Genomic DNA, 19,913 nt, shown 5'->3' with positions numbered 1-19,913 from the left:
AGATTCTTATAGGATTTTTTACAATAAGATTCCTATAGTATGTCCCAATTAACTATAAGATTCCTATTGGATCTTTACTATAAGATTCTTATAGGATTTTTACTATAGATTCCTATAGGATTTTTTACTATAAGATTCCTATAGTATGTCCCAATTAACTATAAGATTCCTATAGGATTTGTACTATAAGATTCCTATAATAATCCTATAGGAGTTCTATAATATTCCTATAAGAATTCTATAGTATTTTTCTATAGTATGTCCCAATTAACTATAGAATTTTACTATAAGATTCCTATAGTAATACTATAGAATTATTTTCATAAGGGATTGTTATTAAACAGATTCAGGGATGATATTGATGGCAAAATAAACTCAAAAACAGCACAAAAAATGGTCTAGTAAAATAGTAAATCAAAGGATATGATAAACAAAAAAACATGGTAAACACGGATTAAACACAGTTCTAGTCACACACTTAAAAAACTGTAGCTCAACACGGCATCTATCTCAGCCACCTGTAGCAAATTAGTAACTGCACCATATTCCCTGTTAACCCCTTAACCCTTTGCAGTCCATTTATTAAGTGCGTGTCAAGCGCGTCAGGTCCAATTTAATTTCACACACGCAGTTAATTTTAGACGCGCTGTTTAAAAGTATTTTTTTCCACAGTCAAACGGGTTTAAAAGGCCCTGCATATCAACAAAGCGCTTACTAGGCATCTCCAGCCCTGCCCCACCCTTTCGTTCGCTATAGCTTTCACATATGCTAAGAAATAAATAATAATAATAATTTACAGAACGTTTAAAAGGGACCAAAAACAAAGTACACAGAAAGAGTACTTGGAACTGCAAACACAAGTCAAAAAGGAAGTTAGAAAGGCCAAGAGATAGAAATCAATATTGCTAAGGGGGCTAAAACCAATTCCAAAATGTTTTTCCAATATTATAACAGCAAGAGAACATTCAAAGAGGAGGTTAAATGTCTAAAAGACACAAATGGCAAAATCATAGATGAAGAAAAAAAAATAGCAAATATATTAAATGATTACTTTCCACAGGTTTTTACAAAGGAGGACACGGACAACATGCCCCACATGTCGACCTGTTCCTATCCAATTTTAAATAACTTTAGCATAACAGAGGCAGAAGTGTTAAAGGGACTAGGAGCTCTTAAAATAAACAAATCCCCTGGGCCAGATGAGATCCTCCCAATAGTACTCAAAGAAATGAAAGAAGTTATTTACAAACCGCTAACCAAGATCATGCAACAGTCTCTTGACACAGGGGTTGTACCGACACACTGGAAAATTGCAAACGTAATACCGATCCACAAAAAGGGGGACACAACCGAACCAGGTAACTACAGACCAATAAGCCTGACTTCTATTATATGTAAACTATAATAAGATCTAAAATGGAAAATTACCTATATTCTAACAATATCCTGGGAGACAGGCAGCATGGTTTTAGGAAAGGGAGATCGTGTCTAACTAACCTGCTTGACTTTTTTGAGGATGCAACATTGAAAATGGATAATTACAAAGCATACGACATGGTTTATTTAAATTTCCAGAAAGCTTTTGACAAAGTCCCACATAAAAGATTCAAAGATTCATTCTCAAACTGAACGCAGTAGGGATTCAAGGAAATGCATGCACATGGATTAGGGAGTGGTTAACATGTAGAAAACAGAAAGTACTGATTAGAGGAGAAACCTCAAAATGGAGTGAGGTAACTAGTGGTGTACCACAGGGATCAGTATTAGGTCCTCTGCTATTCCTAATCTACATTAATGATTTAGATTCTGGTATAGTAAGCAAACTTGTTAAATTTGCAGACGACACAAAAATAGGAGGAGTGGCAAACACTGTTGCAGCAGCAAAGGTCATTCAAAATGATCTAGACAGCATTCAGAACTGGGCAGACACATGGCAAATTCATTTAATAGAGAAAAATGTAAAGTATTGCATGCAGGCAATAAAAATGTGCATTATAAATATCATATGGGAGATACTGAAATTGAAGAAGGGAATTATGAAAAAGACCTAGGAGTTTATGTTGACTCAGAAATGTCTTCATCTAGACAATGTGTTGAATTTAAATCAAGGGAAGTAATGTTAAAACTCTACAATGCATTAGTAAGACCTCACCTAGAATATTGTGTTCAGTTCTGGTCACCTCGTTACAAAAAGGATATTGCTGCTCTAGAAAGAGTGCAAAGAAGAGCAACCAGAATTATCCCGGGTTTAAAAGGCATGTCGTATGCAGACAGGCTAAAAGAATTGAATTTATTCAGTCTTGAACAAAGAAGACTATGCGGCGATCTGATTCAAACATTCAAAATCCTAAAAGGTATAGACAATGTCGACCCAGGGGACTTCTTTGACCTGAAAAAAGAATCAATGACCAGGGGTCACAAATGGAGATTAGATAAAGGGGCATTCAGAACAGAAAATAGGAGGCACTTTTTCACACAGAGAATTGCGAGGGTCTGGAACCAACTCCCCAGTAATGTTGTTGAAGCTGACACCCTGGGATCCTTCAAGAAGCTGCTTGATTAGATTCTGGGATCAATAAGCTACTAACAACCAAACGAGCAACATGGGCTGAATGGCCTCCTCTCGTTTGTAAACTTTCTTATGTTCTTAATAATAATAATAATAATAATAATAATAATAATAATCGTACATACCGATCAATCATCTCCTGATCACTCGTTTTATCACCAAACGCCTCAATAATGCGATTCAAGTCATTATTTTATTACTATAACATCTGAAAAAAGCTCTGCAAATGTCTGTGATATTCTCCGAGCACTGGTGCAGTAACAGCCAGCTTGTTTCCTTATGGCCGCCGTTATCTGATGACAGGGGCAAGTATGACTATTCATGAGATACGCCCTTTTTTCCGGCTTGTCTCGGCTCTTGTCGCTCCCGCTCGGCCATTGAATGGTTTTCTCGGCTTTTTCAGGAGAAAAAACAACTAGAAACCTGTTTTTTGCATTTTTTTGATGATGTCGGACAGGGTCCGACATTGGACCGGATAGGAATAATTGCAATGTCGGACCAGGTCCGACATAGGACCGCAAAGGGTTAAATATGGTTCTAAGTGGTAGTAACATAAATGGCCAGCAGGTGGCACAATAACCAAAATAAAATGGGGTTACCATAAACATATTTCATTTTCCTAATAATACCTACATATATTTCATACACAATTCTAATACATTTTCATTTATGTCAAAAATGGCTCTTACACACCGGCCCCGTTATAGTTACTGGCGTGATGCATAACAATAACAACAATTCAAATTTTAAAAAAAGCCAAAGAAAATTACAGAATACATAATTCTTGAGTCCAGTGTATGTTCTTCATGTATGTATGTAACGGTCTTCATGAAACGGATGCTAATAAGAATATGTGTGCTTGAGTTGAAAGAGAAGACTGGTTAGACTGAAACAGGTTTGTCAAGTCTATAGATGTTTTAGTCAGTCTAGTCTTAAAGTCAATCTTTCAGTCTGAAGCTTCTACCAATAAGCATACTTTGCTGATTTGTCATTCTAGAGTGTTGGTTCTTGTCTGAAGATGGATACTTCGGACTAGCCCTCTCGAGCCAGTTCTTGCTTCTAGGACTCTTCCCGTGATCCATGATCCTCTTGGTGCATTGGTGTCTGCCACTAACACAATGTCTCCAGGTACAAGGTTTTTTCTGACGCGATTCCATTTTTGCCTCTCTTGCATTAGAGGTATGTATTCTCTTACCCATCTTGTCCAAAACAGATCTGAGATGTATTGCACTTGCCTCCATCGGCGTCTGGCGTATACATCTTGCTGGTGGAACAGTCCTGGTGGCAGGATTGGCTGCACCTTGAGCTGTAACAGATGGTTTGGAGTAAGAGCTTCCAGATCGTTAGGGTCATATGAGACTGTCGTCAGTGGACGGTTATTGAGTATGGCCTCTACTTCACACATGACAGTATGAAGGCTTTCGTCAAGTGTCTGTTGTCTGGTGACCGATAACAGGATCTTCTTGACCAGACGGATCAACCTCTCCCAGACTCCACCGTGATGTGCACAAGAAGGTGGACTGAAGGTCCATTTGACTCCCCTTTGTAGCAGAGCACTTTCTATTTTGTTTTTCTATTTCCTTGATTGCTTCCTTCAGCTCTCTTTCTGTGGATATGAAATTGGTCCCATTGTCTGACCGGATTTCACTTACTTGGCCTCTCCTGCAGATGAGACGTCTGAATGCATTTATGCACGAGTCTGTGTCCAGTGTATGGGCCACTTCAAGATGTACTGCTCGACTAACAAGACAGGTGAAAATGACTCCATACCGTTTCACTATACTGCGTCCTTTTTTTACTTCAATAGGGCCGAAGTAGCTCACTCCTACCTGGGTGAATGGAGGTAGGTCAGGTGTTAAACGATCCTTTGGCACGTCTGCCATCTTTGTTCACCAACATTTCCATGAAGATGTTTACATGTTACACATTCTCCAATTATCTTTCTTGCTAGAGCATTAGCACAAGGAATCCAATATCGTTGCCTCAACCGAGACAGCATATGGTTTCTTCCACTGTGACCGACTTGTTGGTGGATGTGTCGTAGCAACAGCTTGGAAACGTGATGGTCTTTAGGTAGGATAGCAGGATGTTTTGCCTCCTCTGGCATTGCCATCTTGCTCAATCTTCCTCCAACTCTGAGAAGCCCTCCATCAAGCCTTGGGTCCAATCTATAGATCGAACTGTTTCCTTTGACATTCAGGATCCCTTTCTGCAGAGTTGCAATTTCCTCCGAAATTGCAAAATCCTTGCTCCTGACAGAAGCGCACAACTGCAACATCTGCATTTGTCATATCCTGTACTGAGAGTCTGTGAGCACTCATGGCTTCTTTTACCGTCTTCATCTCAGTTTCAATCAAACTTCTCTGTTTGTCTTGATCTGGTTCTTGAGCTTTGATTGTGATCAATACATCTTTTCTTTTCTTGCTCAGCTGCAAGAGCAGGTTCTTTACTTGGAGAAACCATGCCACTGCTCTTTTTAGGCTGCTCCAAGTTGAGAAGTAGTTTATCAAGGTGCTGGTGGCATCTTGATCTTTCTTGACGATTGGGTTCACTGCCACCTTACTCTTCTTGACCTCAGGATCATCTGGGCAAATTGGGGAGAGTTCAACGAGAGGATTTGGCCATTCCTGCTCTGCTCTTTGGAGAAAGACTGGGCCACTGCTCGAACTCTCACACTTCAGGAAGGCATCAGCTGTCAGACCCCTTGAGGCATGATCTGCAGGATTGACCTTGGTGTTAACATGTCTCCACTGCATGACATCTGATGCTTCTCTGATTGTGCTTACCCAGTTTGCCACAAACATCTGAAATCTTTTAGTTTCATTCTTGATGTACTTCAAGACAGATTCACTGTCTGTCCAAAATGTAGATTTCTCCAGGGGAAGCTGTAGCTCTATAGCCAGCATCCTTTCAACACGCACTGCCAGCACTGCTGCAGCGAGTTCCATTCTTGGGATTGTCATCTGTTTCAACGGTGCTACTCTTGCCTTTCCCATTATAAAAGCTAAGTGCACGTGATCTTCAGAATTTGTCAGTCTCAGGTAGCTTACGGTGCCATACCCTGATTCACCTGCATCACAGAAGTGGTGCAGTTGGGCTGACTTGATCTGTCCAAAGTTCTTTGGCTTGACGCACCTGTCGATGCTGAAGCTCTCCGTCTGCTGTAGCCCTACCACCCAACTTTGCCATGGTTGGATGTAGGCCTCTGGAATTTCATCATCCCATCCATAGTTCAACCTGCATAACTCCTGCAAGATGTGCTTTGCAGTGAATATAAACGGAGCTAGAAATCCAAGCGGATCGTACACAGAACTAACAGTAGACAGAATACCTCTCCTGGTAAAGGACTGATTCTTCATGGACACTTGAAACTTGAAGGTGTCCTCTTCTACACACCACTGAATCCCCAGGGCTCGTTCTAAAGGAAGATGCTCTTTGTCCAAGTCAAGGTCCTTTACCTCCTTGGCTCTCTCTGCCTCTGGAATCGAGGCCAACACAGCTCGGCTATTACTTATTATTATTATTATTATTATTTATTTCTTAGCAGACGCCCTTATCCAGGGCAACTTACAATTGTTACAAGATATCACATTATACATTATTTCACATTATATAGATATCACATTATTTTTACATAAAATTATCCATTTATACAGTTGGGTTTTTACTGGAGCAATTACTGATCCATTTAGTCAAACGAAAACGACCCTTTGCACAGGCAGTCTTGAGTTCTTTACATAGTGCTATGGCTTGCCTTTCAGCTGGTACAGACTTCAAGCAGTCATCTACATAGAAGTTGTCATTGATGGTGTCAATTGCCTCAGCTGAGAAGCTGCTCTTGTTTTCTTCTGCAGTCTTCTTCAGGGCATAACTAGCACAACTGGATGAGGATGTAGCCCCAAATAGATGCACTGTCATCCTGTACTCAGTAAGGCTCTGACTGACATCACCTCCTGGCCACTATAGAAAGTGGAGAAAGTCTATGTCTGTTGGTGTTACCTTGACTTGATGAAACATGCCTTCTATGTCTGCCATCATGGCCACTGGTTCTTGCCGGAAGCGGATCATGACACCCAGCAGTGTGTTTGTGAGATTGGGACCTTGTATGAGTTGGTCATTGAGTGATGTTCCCTGAAAGGATGCAGAACAATCAAAGACCACTCGGATCTACCCTTTCTTGGGGTGGTACACCCCATGGTGTGGTATGTACCACACCCTTCCATCATTCACGATGAGCTGCTCGTCTGGTACAACTTCAGCATGTTCATTTTCTATAACAGCTTCTAAGAATGTTTTATAGTCCTCATGAAACTTTGAATCTTTGCTGAACTTTCTTTTAAGTGCCATAACTCGCTGCTCAGCAAGATGACGTTTGTTTGGCATCTGGATATCATTGTTCTTGAATGGCAGTTGCAGTTGATAATCCCCCTTGCTCACCTCTGCAGAACTTGACATGATGCTCATGAATCTTTTGTCTTCAAAGGACATCTCTGCCTTTTCTTCATAGCTTCTTTCAGGGAAGTCATGGTTATACTGCTGAATTAGAAGCTCATTCAAATCCGCAACTGATATGCGATTGCTAAACACAGCTTGACTTGTGTTGCTACCATATAGTAGACCATTACAGTTTTAACAGCATAGGGCCCATTGCCCTGGCTGTTAATCACCTTCCACGGTTCCATTAATTTTGGTGCATTTATCCCAATTAGCAGTCCAATGTCGGCATCGATGTGAGATAACTGAACCTCTTTCAGATAACTCCATTTCTTTACTGCTTCTTGAGTGGGGATATGCTCTTTCATGACCGGGATTTCGTCTTGGGTGTACAACTCTGGTAGTTCAATGAATTCTTTACCTTCTAGACTGCATACTTCAATGCCAGTCACAATGGAGCTATTGACTGGTTTTTCTTGTCCCATAGTACGCAGCAAGATTCTGGTTCTTTTTCCTTTTACATTCAACTGTTTTCTCAGAGCTTCAGTGCAGAAGCTTGCACTGCTTCCTGGGTCTAGGAAAGCATATGTGTGAAGGACTTTGTTTGAATTAGATACCTTCACCTGCACTGGTATGATGGAAAGAGTAGTGTGGTCGCCAGCCTCAGTGTGGCCTTGCGTCTTCAGCTAAACCAGTGCGCTACTCACTAACATTTTCTCTGTTTCTTTTCTTCCATCACCTTTCATGTAGCCTTCTTCCTTATTTCTCTGTATGTGGAGAATAGTTGGATGCCTTTGTGAGCACACTTTACAAGTCAACTTCTTTGCTCTCCTGTAACCTCTGTCAGGTTCCATGTGTTGGCAACTTCTTACAAGAGCTCTTGATTGACCTTCTGTAAATTGTTCTAAGAAGAATAACCTGTCACAGCTGTTGTCAGTCTTTTCTTCTATGCCATGCTCAAATGCTCTGATAAAGTTGAGATAATGCAATGGTTCTCCTTCAAAGACTGGAATGTCTCTAGAGGGCAGTAGTGAGAGTCGTTGTTCTCCGACCACCATTTGTAATGTCGTTTTGCCTTTGCAATATCTGGCATAGATCTGACGGCCTATCAGTACGAAGACCAGTGCCAGGGTGGTTGCCAAGTCTGTAGCCATCTCCACCAGTGTTGCCAGGTCTATAGCCATTTTCATCAGCTCTATGAAAAATACCATCTCTCCTTTGTCTTATAGACTGTTGGCTCTTACATGTGGCACTTGATACTGAAACTTGGCCTTTGCATGTTGTGTCTGACCTCTAGGGGAACCCAGCACACCAGCTCCGGGTCCTTTCTTGGGAACAACATAATCTGCATCTTCAAGCTCATCTGGTTCAACATCATCTTCCTCCTCAGCATAATCATCATCATCAAAATCATAATCATCATCATCATCTCCATCACCTCCATACCATCATACATGACATTAGAGGACCTGTGAAGCATAGAATCATAGTACTCATTCATTCTGTCTGATCGAGCACTGTACACTTGAGGGAAGTCTACAACATCTAATGACGCCCCGCCTCCAACAACAAGTTTCGAGTCCGACTCTATACTACACAGACCATTCAGCAATTGTACAGTTAAATTTACTGACAATGTCCAGATAAATTATAATAAGAAAGAGTAAGATCCCAAATAAATAAATATGTTAGCCAAATATTAATAATAGTTTTCTCCACGTATATGTCGTTTTGCTGGAAAGCGTTTTGCTGGACACTAGTAACTACATTTAAATTAATAAAGATGAGTCGCTTTGGCATTTAAATGAAAAAGTAAGACTTTTTAAAAGCCCATTTAGTGTTTTCACAGAAGAAAATCCTTGCTAAGTAATAACTGCCAAGTAATGTTGTTGAAGCCGACACCCTGGGATCCTTCAAGAAGCTGCTTGATGAGATTCTGGGATCAAGAAGTTACTAACAACCAAACGAGCAAGATGGGCTGAATGGCCTCCTCTTGTTTGTAAACTTTCTTATGTTCTAACATAAATTAAACCACTTTTACTATTAACGCGTTTCTCAGTTGTGATTGAGATACACAAATGGATTAACAGGTATCAACTGCATTTAAGGATAGTAGAAAAGCTGATGTAAAAGACCCATTTATAGACATATATGCGGTAATTTATAGAAAGCTATTTATTTTAAAATGCTCAGAGCTCTTGCAGCGACGCACTTTCCCCAAGATGGCCGAATTCCGGTTCTCCTGCTGTCGAGACCGCACAGAAGGGAACACATACTACCCCCCTTACACAGCGTCTTTTCAAAATGTTTTTATTTTACTGTTTAAATTTTTAAACTATATAAAACGTTTATTAAATTAAACAGAATATAGCACTCCTAATACCTTCAACCTCACTGTTTTAAAACTTGGGAAAAACCAAACTGTTTTCAAATATTCATGTGTAGATCCAGGCCATTGAGTTTCTACGTTGGTAATATTTAGCTCTGAATCACTGGCCATTTGTACATTGAAAAAAAAAAACCTTTTCGATTCCGAAAAGTTTCAGCACTATCGCCCCCTGGTGATATTATTGGCACATGGGTGCAGTCTACAGCACCTACCACAGCAGGAAACCCTGCTCTAGCTCTAATACAATTGCTGTATACGACAGATATTTTGTTCTGTTGGAAAAGTTATGTATTGCTGTCGTAAACTTGCAATAGCTTCAGTGATCCTGTGAATTATTCTGCACACAGTTGACGCATTGAAACTCACCAATTGATTACTTTTTTAAATGACCCTGTGGAATAAAACCTCATTGTTATTAGTACTTGAATGAGAGATGGAAGAGGCTTGTTTGTCTCTATAGCTGATGATTTGTGGTTTTAATATCTCCACCAGCCTGATTATGCTTTCTTTGCTCATACGGAATCTCTGTAGAAAACTTTCATCATTAATTCAACAAAAGGTTTGCTACGATCGCGAACAATACGATATCTAACCAATCTTACGTCCCGAATTCGTCTAACAAGTTCAGAATAACCGGCAGCCATAACTTCACAACAACCCAGACTCAATCCACCCTCACACCAGGATTGGAATGTAATCCAGGAACGAACATGAATCTTGATGTGCACAACGGAAAAAATATGTCAATCCAGGATTCAGTCCTGGCTGAATCTCAATGTGCGCAATCCACCCCTAGGGTATATGTACTCGTGTGTGATACTGGAACTCACCTAACAGTGGACAAGTAAGCGCCTTTCTGTCCAATGAGCCGTCAGAAAAAGGAAAAAAAAAAAAACTCCCATTCATTTTTAGTGCTTTGCTCCATCACCCGGTTCAGTGACTAACTTTCTATTTAAACAATAACTGCACTCAGACACTCAATCCAATGTAGACCAAAGTGATTTTCCGATTCAACATTACCCTTTTCCACTTGGTAAGTCATTTCCATGTTTTTCCATTTCATATACCTATTACTTGATATTTATGTTTTGTACTTTTACTTTCAAGCTACGTTGTTCAAGTAAATGCCAAATACATTATTATTTGTATGAACTTACTGTAGAAATCGCATTAATGTTTATAGAAATTGCAACAGAAACAAACTTCTGAAAACTGTAAAATAAACTGTGTTCGAAATCAGTTCTCGCAAGCGCATTTGTATTATTATTTATTTATTATGTAGTTAATGAGATATGGTGCCATGGGAAAGTATGTATATACTCAGTCTTGGAAGACTAAAAATAAACGTAAGGACTGCTGGTTCCATGAACATTTTAAATTTGGTCTTGGTTTTTTGTATAAAACACAAAATAAATTGAATACTTAAATAGAAAACAAAACGGCTTATGGCTTACCTTTTCTGTATTCAAATGTACAAACAATTAATACTGCTTCTTATCTTATGTCTTTAAATTTAGAAATTGCTTCACATTTCTCTTCTGTCTCACTTGGTATTATGCTATCTATATAATGTGACATTATGTGTTTTTGTGCCTGAAATATATAATTTCTGTTTCTTTGATGTCTGGTTCTGTCCTTTTTCCCCCCATTTTTTCTGTAATAAATTATTGCAAAACCAAAGTTTGCTTAAATATGTGGACTTTACTTTGAAATTTATTGTGTGCCAAGACAAGCTTGTGGTTTTAAAATTCTAATATAAATATATTATTTTGTAATTACTTAAGAAGATAAGAAAGTTTACAAACGACAGGAGGCCATTCAGCCCATCTTGCTCGTTTGGTTGTTAGTAGCTTATTGATCCCAGAATCTCATCAAGCAGCTTCTTGAAGGATCCCAGGGTGTCAGCTTCAACAACATTACTGGGGAGTTGGTTCCAGACCCTCACAATTCTCTGTGTAAAGAGAATTCTGTGTTCCACTTTTCATAGACACGAGTACAGTTTACTTGTTCTTTAATCTGGACACCGAAAAAAGAAGAAAAAAGAGAGAGGTTTTACATTTATTTTGAATTTTGGGGCCCTAATAAGGCACATATTTAGGCCCAGGATATGCAGAATTTAGACCCCTGCAAAAGCCTGAAACTGGCTTTTGGTGGGGGGCGTCGCCCCCCTACAACCACACTGGGGGAGGACCCCCACACCCCCTTGCCTTCTACTTGGGATTTCTAGCCTCCTACTTTAAATGAAAATGAAAAGACTGCATATTGAGACAAGGTTTTGTTCCTTGCATTTATACAGATACAATTTGCATTGCAATGACTGAACACTGTGAATAATTAGGAGACAGACTTGTTCATCAAGTCACTGCACCCAGAAGGCCAGATTTAAAACCTGACCAGTTTTAAAACCAACTTTTACTGGTATGCCTTTTGTTCCAGAAATTTCTGGAAAGACAGGGTAACATTTGATTTTTTTTTTCATAGCAAACAAATATTACTTTCCTATAACTTTGTATATGTGATTCAGAGTGTTTGATTTTTCAATTTATTTTTTTTATTATTTATTTTTTTTGAAGTACCATGTTTGTAGTATCATTTTTGGATTCCACATGCAATTTCCAATAAAAAAGACACTTAACACAACTCTCTAGTTTAAATAGTTTTGAAGTAAAAGATCGATTAAAGGTATGGGTCCAAAATCAACCAAATTTTGACCCCTTTATAACTTTTGACATGATCTGACTGAAAACAAGAATATTGTTTTCTTTTACCCCAAACAACCATTGTATTGTAAACATTGTAGCAAAAGCATAGTAAAGCACTAGGAAGCACTCAGACCAGAGAGGTATAGTGAAATCCATTCCACCAAACAAAGTTGCATTAAGTCCAGCAGACACCAATTACTATAATACTTTTTATTTAACCTCATAGTGGACATCTTATTTTTTACATGACAATCTCCATTAAGGTGTTGTAAATAAGCAAGCATATAATTCCATGGAGAGATATGGTTAAAGCATATTTAAAAAAAAAAACGCTAAGCTGTAGCAAATGCATAGTGTAACCATGGGAACAGCACGGCTACCATGGTTTGCCGTTGTAAACTTTTAGGTTCAAGGTAAAAACGTACTGGTAGTGACATTAGTGTAACTATAAATAAATATGTACAGTAAATGTACTCAAAATCTATTTAAAGTGTTTTTAATACATGTGTGGAAGGTAGTGCAAATATCAAACATATATTATTGCAATCCTGTGACAGAAAAAAAAAAACTATTAACACTTTTCACATTTGTCTTTAACAAAAAAATAGTTATGAAGAATGCATTTTCATGTCTGAGAAATTGCTAATATAATTTTGTGAACCATGCACAAAACCGGTTCCCCAACACCGATTCAGACCATCAATCATGCAGAACAAGAAAAAAAACACCGACCTGAACCGAGCAGGAACCAGACGCTTTAACCACTACACAATGGTTTATAGAATGTGTAAATGAATGCAAAATGTGACCAGTAAAATACAGTACTTACTGAAAAGTGTTTGCGGAATCTGCAACAGTAATGTGTATGAATCTAGTTGTCCCGCACAAAAAAAGCGTTAATATAACGTGCCGTAGAAAGTATTTGTTCTCAATATTTGTTCTCAAATTAAAATCAAAATAACAAACTTATTATCGTTGCTACACAACATACCTTATTTTAGTACTTAGTCACCACCCACCAAACCATTTCTAACCGTGCGTCTCCATGGATGACGAAAAACGACGCCCTTTGCTTTGTTGAGGAGGTTGGCCAAACCCCTTTGCCTCCCACAGGAAGTGAAAAGTGAGCCATGGGATTTATAACCATATGAAAAAAGTGAAGCTTTAAACGGCAAACCCGCATGGAGAGTACTGGTGTTATGGCCAAGGGACCAACATTAGATTCTAAATGCACACTACCAAATATACAATCAAGAGAAGATAAACTGCCCTCTTTACTCACTCTGCCCGGCGCCTTAATTGTAAGAACATAAGAACATAAGAAAGTTTACGAGGCGGCCATTCAGCCAATCTTGCTCGTTTGGTTGTTAGTATCTTATTAATCCCAGAATCTCATCAAGCAGCTTCTTGAAGGATCCCAGGGTGTCAGCTTCAAGAGTTGGTTCCAGACCTTCACAATTCTAGTACTGGGGACGAATCATGCGAGTTTGGAAATATTATTAGGTAATCATTAGTAATGTATTATTGTAATTAACAACAAAAATGAATTCACCAACATGTAACATGTAAATCCTTTTTCAAAAATAGAATTTTGAATGGGTAGAAAATAGGAATGTGTCTAAATTAAAGGGAAGATGACTTTCCCACTCTAATGACGCCAGTAAATGCATTGATCGTCTTGAAATCATTATTTTCACAATGTTGCTGTTGCGCAGTGTATTTTTTATGTATTTGTTTATTCATTTATTTGCATAGGGACAGCGCGTTGCCGAGATTGTGCGAGTTCTCGGTCAGCTGGACTGATCAGACCTGTGGCGAGCCCGATTCTTTGATTTATTGTCACACTGCAAGAATCCGCTGTTGTTCGAGATATGTAGGTAAAAGGTGACGTTTCTTTTTTAAACCTACCATTAGTTTATAAATAATGTATGTGTTTCAAAATGATTGTCCCGGTTAACTCAAATAATACTAGGTGGGAGGGAAAAGCGGAGTGGACGAGATGAAAAAATAAATATGATTGATGTGCATACAAATGTCACAATTTTGTACTCGGTATGCAGCAAATGCGAGCTACGATTGCATGAACAAGCATGACGAGAAAAAATTACAGACATGTATTGTGGTAGAATTTGAGTTGAATTAACAAACATTGCTGTTTTGTAGTTTCAGGAGCAATGGTAATTCACAAACGTTCGACATTTCTGACTGGCATAGCCGGTGTTATTTCCATTGCTTGTCAAAACACATTATTCTGAATAAGGGTTTGCTATTGTATGTACTGTATCTGTCATCTATTTATATACCGTCCTACAGGAAATATATAAATAGTATAGGCAATCCTGGGACTGATTGCTTAAATTAATCCAAGATCATAGGAGGCTGTGTGTGGTTAAAGAAAAGGGCTTGTAACCAGGAGGTTCCCGGTTCAAATCCCACCTCAGCCACTAACTCATTGTGTGACCCTGAGCAAGTCACTTAACCTCCTTGTGCTCAGTCATTTGGATGAGACTAGTTGTCAGCTGATGCATGGTTCACACACCCTAGTCTGTAAGTCGCCTTGGATAAAGGTGTCAGCTATATAAACAAATAATAAATAAATCCACTGCAATAAGTGCAAACAAATTACAAATCTTTGGGGGCCACCATCAAAGTGTTTATCAGATACATAATTTATGTATTTGTATCCAGCTTATTAAAATATGCCTGTGCTTGAATACTGCACAGGTAGTCGTCTTTGGTATGATACACCATAAAGGGTGATACCACATGAGCAAAATGGTTATAATAATAAATATAGATGCAAGCAGCAATGACCGGGGGCCAAGTGCCAGACCATGTGACCTATGACTGTATTTCGACTGTGGCATAGCACCCCATGGGCTACTTACAGCTAATGAAGTCATGTTTCAGCTATATCGGTGTCCTAGAAAATAAGTTGATTGGGAAATAAGTTGATCAAGCTCTAGAATTGGATATGATAACAAACAATAAATAATTTTAAATGAATTTTGTAAGTTTAATTTATATAAATTTATAATTGATCGGATGTCTTCGACAGTATGACGCTAGATAAGGGAATGTGAATATCGCTGTAGATCAGATACATTAGCCAAACAATAAATAAATAATTTTAAATGAATTTTGTAAGTATAATTTATATTAATAAGTAGGTCGGGTATATTAGACAGTATGGCGCTAGATAAGGGAATGTGAATATCGCTGTAATATATATTAGCAACAAGTACATCATTTAAAATTAAATTTGTAAAGCCTGTGATATTAATGTGTATTTGTTTGTGTAACAAACGTTAACTAGCAAAATGTGTTACATATTAAACGTTATTTTGTACGGAGCCTAGGAGGGAACATGAGAGTAATAATATATATCTTGTGCGCCCGACTTGCTACCGTATCTCGTGGCCATTATGGCATCAGAGCTCATTCTATATTGGAAAGTCAAAACTATCCCTGCAGTGCAGCTATAAATGAATATCCCTCAAGACCCGATATTGCTCTTTTCCAGGTAATTTTGCATTTTTATGATACTTAGTATAGCTATGCAAATGTGTAATTAAATGTTTTTATGAGGACTTTATTTAATGTAAGGAACAGTAATGCCTAAATGTATAAATGGTTTGTTAAATCAGAAACCTGGGTATAAACTTAGCGCTGACATTTTCATAGTAACACACAAAATAAAGTTCAGTATTACAGAATGGAATATAATCGTACCCGTTAATTTTAGTGTTACTAAGCAACTTCACGGAATACCTCTCTCAACTTTTTTGCAGGAAGTGTGAGACATGGAAGAAAATGGAAGACAGACAAGACTGATAGAACTAATTAAATTCTACTTTCATGCCAGGATGCAGTATAAAGACATACTTGCAGCACTTGCTGTCCAGCACAGAATAATAATTAATGAACGACACCTGAAAAGGATTTTAAAGGCACAGGGTTTGAGCAGACGTAAAAGCTACACCGACATAGCGTAAGTGATAGAATTAATTTATGACCAGCTGCATGAAGGTGGGGGACTGCATGGTTATCGGTGAATATACACAAAAATGCCTCCAAGATGGTCTCAACGTTAGGAAGGAGGAAGTACGCCTGATTCTTAGAGAACTTGATCCCATAGAGATGAAAAGTAGAAGGCGGCGACAGCTTCGCAGACAACAGTACTTTTCAAAGGGACCTAATTGTATATGGCACGTTGACTTATACGATAAGCTGAAACCATTTGGAATCTGCATCAATGGTTGCATAGACGGGTTCTCCTGTAAAATAATTTGGCTAGATGCCTATTACACAAACAGCGATCCCAAGGTAATAGCCGGTTACTTAATTGAAGCTGTTGAAAAACTAGTAGGATCGGCAAGCATTGTCAGAGATTTTGGAACTGAAAATGGCAAAGTTTGTGATATACAGCGTTTCCTGCGATGCAACGACCTGGACGAAAGACCGGGTGAAGAAAGCTACATACAAGGTACAAGCACATCGAAACAACAAATTGAAAGTTGGTGGGGAATTCTTCGCAAGGAATCTATGGAGTTCTGGATACAGCTCTTCTTTGGATTGAAAGACGAAGGAGAATTTGATGAAAGCTTTTTGGACAAAGCACTGCTTCAGTTTTGCTTTATGGGAATCCTACAGGTGCATATACAAAGAAATGCTATTGTAATTGATGTGGGTAGTTTTGTCCTTTGTCCAGTTTGAAAGCAATCCATATATTGATATTGCAAAAGTTCTGTATCCAATTGCATCTATCATTATGCTTAACCTTATCTGGACCAATAAAATAGCCTATTATTACCTAACAGTTTGTGTTAAAATAAAATTAATATTTTATTGTAATATTTTAAATTCATGAAGAACTGTAATTCATTTAGTTAAAATAGCCTACTAGTTTAAAGGGACAAAAGTTTTAAAGTTTTAAAGGGACAAAATAACTCACAAAATTAATTGGAAAATTAGAAAATGAAAAGCGTAAGAGTGTGGATTTTTGACACTTACACATTGTAAAAAAAAAAAAAAACTCAATTATTTGTCTTTTGTAGGAGGAGCTGGACCAGGTAAAAAAAAATCTGGAATGCACACAACATCAGACCATCACATAATAAAAATGTCCCGTATGGCCGTCCAGTGGCTATGTACCTAGTTCCAGAGCTTTGGGGTACCCAAAATTACCTGAATTTAGTAGATGTCCAAGATCTTCAACTGTGCAAGCAAATGTGCATTTGGAGCGGTAGAACTTTACATAAATCTCAGAACTATTCTTCCATCTTTACTGTGAGGAGTTGTGTAATACAGTGTCTCCAGCAATAATGCAGGCATTTTCTATTGATCTTTTACATGTATTTTAAATGGTGCAGAAAACTGCATATTTTATATACTGTATAATTAAAATAAACAAATGTCATAAAATGTTTTAAATCACAGATATTATTCAAGATGTGATCAAGTAATTAATCAAACAGAAACAGAAGTTTCAGCTCCTGTGTTCTGGGGGTATTGCTTGTCAAAAGCTCATCTTTTTTTCCTGCTAGCTATACAAAAGTTTCTTACTAAGAAACCAAACATGAATACTTTCTATTTTATTCTATTTTTTCATGTTTATTGCAGACCTTATTTATTTTTTAAAACCATCTCCAACACAATATTTATCCAGCCTAAATACTTAACGACATGACATAACATAATAAAATGTAATGAATGTAAGTTTGAATACACACAAATAACTAGCCTTTTCTAGCAACATTCAAATTTAATTTGAAAGATACTTTGAGTGCCTGAATAATTGTTGGAGGTACTGTATGTTAGACAGACAACTCTGCTAAGAAAACGGCCTGTATAGTACATAAATAAATAACCAACCTGGTCTTCCAGGGAAAACAACACAATAACGTCTTTCCGAGTGCACTGAAATGTTATCAGTTAAGTGTTGCTGCATTTAATATAATGTAACGTTTCAGAGCTCTCAGGTGCGTTTTTTGAGAGGAATTTTGTTCTGGGGCAGATCTGGTCTGGAGGCAGAAGTTTCAGATTGAGGGTTAGGGTTTAGATTAGAGTTTGGGTTCAGGTTAAGGTAATAAGAGTTAGGTTTAAATAGGAAATTGTACTTCCCAACTCTAGCTGTAGGCAATAACATTCAATTTAGCGCATCTGCCTCCAGAACAAAATTAATCTAAAAAAAGTCAATTGAGTGTTTCAGAGCCCTCGGAAAGACATCACTGTGTTAAAGTTTTCCCAGTGAGACCAGATTCAAATAACATTATGCTATCCAAAACGATAAGACTATTTTAATGCTGCCTCCTGGTAATTAACCCTTTGAGCCGATGTGCAATCCGTATTTTTCAAGTGTACATTTAGGATTACTGTACTGTACTAAATGTACAAAATGACTGTTTGTGGATCATGTCTCCTCCTAGAATCCTGAAGTTACACAGGTTTATTTACAATCTTCATATTTTACAGCATGGATTTAACTTAGGTTTGTTCCTTTTTTGGGGGGAATATTACAAAGACATTGCTTTAATTTTGTATTTTCAGGTACTTTGTAAACAAATAACAATGGTAAACATTGAAATAAATCAAACACTTGATATTTCACAAATATTTATTTTTATTTTTAAATGGAGACAACACAGTGGGAAGGTCACAAACTTCTGTATTTAACTTGTGTTTTCTGAAAATATGAAACTGTCATGTAATTTCAGTATGGTGTTTTCAAACAAAGAAACAGAATGTAACTTCTTATATGACAATTTTTTGCTTATGTGAACACAGCTGCAATTTGTAAGTAGTCCCAAAATACAAATGAGAATTATTTGAAAAATCAATGATTTTATCCTTCTATTAACATCTAGTCAGGACATACAGTACTGTGCAAAAGTTTTAGGCAGGTGTGAAAAAATGCTGTAAAGTAAGAATGCTTTCAAAAATAGACATGTTAATAGTTTATATTGATCAATTAACAAAATGCAAAGTGAGTGAACAGAAGAAAAATATATATCAAATCAATATTTGGTGTGACCACCCTTTGCCTTCAAAACAGCATCAATTCTTCTTGGTACACTTGCACACAGTTTTTGAAGGAACTCGGCAGGTAGGTTGGCCCAAACATCTTGGAGAACTGACCACAGTTCTTCTGTGGATTTAGGCAGCCTCAGTTGCTTCTCTCTCTTCATGTAATCCCAGACAGACTCGATGATGTTGAGATCAGGGCTCTGTGGGGGCCATACCATCACTTCCAGTACTCCTTGTTCTTCTTTACGCTGGAGATAGTTCTTAATGACTTTCGCTGTATGTTTGGGGTCGTTGTCATGCTGCAGAATAAATTTGGGGCCAATCAGATGCCTCCCTGATGGTATTGCATGATGGATAAGTATCTGCCTGTACTTCTCAGCATTGAGGAGACCATTAATTCTGACCAACTCCCCAACTCCATTTGCAGAAATGCAGCCCCAAACTTGCAAGGAACCTCCACCATGCTTCACTGTTGCCTGCAGACACTCATTTGTGTACCGCTCTCCAGCCCTTCGGCGAACAAACTGCCTTCTGCTACAGCCAAATATTTCAAATTTTGACTCATCAGTCCAGAGCACCTGCTGCCATTTTTCTGCACCCCAGTTCCTGTGTTTTCGTGCATAGTTGAGTCGCTTGGCCTTGTTTCCACGTCGGAGGTATGGCTTTTTGGCCGCAAGTCTTCCATGAAGGCCACTTCTGACCAGACTTCTCCGGACAGTAGATGGGTGTACCAGGGTCCCACTGTTTTCTGCCAATTCTGAGCTGATGGCACTGCTGGACATCTTCCGATTTC

At 38.2% G+C, this 19,913-nt stretch overlaps 1 protein-coding gene and 1 long non-coding RNA gene across 11 annotated transcripts in view; one reads left to right on the top strand and one right to left on the bottom strand.

Annotated features, from left to right (window-relative positions):
• The window catches only part of fbxo16 (F-box protein 16), a 93,025-nt gene extending 79,837 nt beyond the window's left edge, over positions 1 to 13,188 (bottom strand). For 3 of the 8 annotated variants that reach the window (XM_059025361.1, XM_059025365.1, XM_059025366.1), the window contains exon 1: positions 13,086 to 13,187. The gene's annotated coding sequence lies outside the window, so the exon portion shown is untranslated. Of the gene's footprint in view, positions 1 to 12,923 lie in introns of all 8 variants that reach the window. The other 5 variants (XM_059025364.1, XM_034018985.2, XM_059025362.1 and 2 more) reach the window with 3 other exon arrangements.
• Positions 13,189 to 13,237: 49 nt separating this feature from the next.
• On the top strand, positions 13,238 to 18,707 carry LOC117410881 (uncharacterized). 3 transcript variants are annotated; one of them, XR_004545741.2, is made up of 3 exons: positions 13,238 to 13,597; positions 13,850 to 13,978; positions 15,886 to 18,707. It is a non-coding gene; the product is annotated as an uncharacterized LOC117410881 (long non-coding RNA). The 3 variants fall into 3 exon arrangements; XR_009328887.1 differs by having other exon boundaries at positions 13,239 to 13,597; positions 13,850 to 13,967; XR_004545740.2 differs by having other exon boundaries at positions 13,241 to 13,597; positions 13,850 to 13,971.
• Positions 18,708 to 19,913: the final 1,206 nt, after the last annotated feature.

Source organism: Acipenser ruthenus, chromosome 6 (assembly GCF_902713425.1).
Source record: "Acipenser ruthenus chromosome 6, fAciRut3.2 maternal haplotype, whole genome shotgun sequence".
Lineage (NCBI taxonomy): Eukaryota > Metazoa > Chordata > Actinopteri > Acipenseriformes > Acipenseridae > Acipenser > Acipenser ruthenus.
This window is presented reverse-complemented; position numbering and strand designations above follow the sequence as displayed.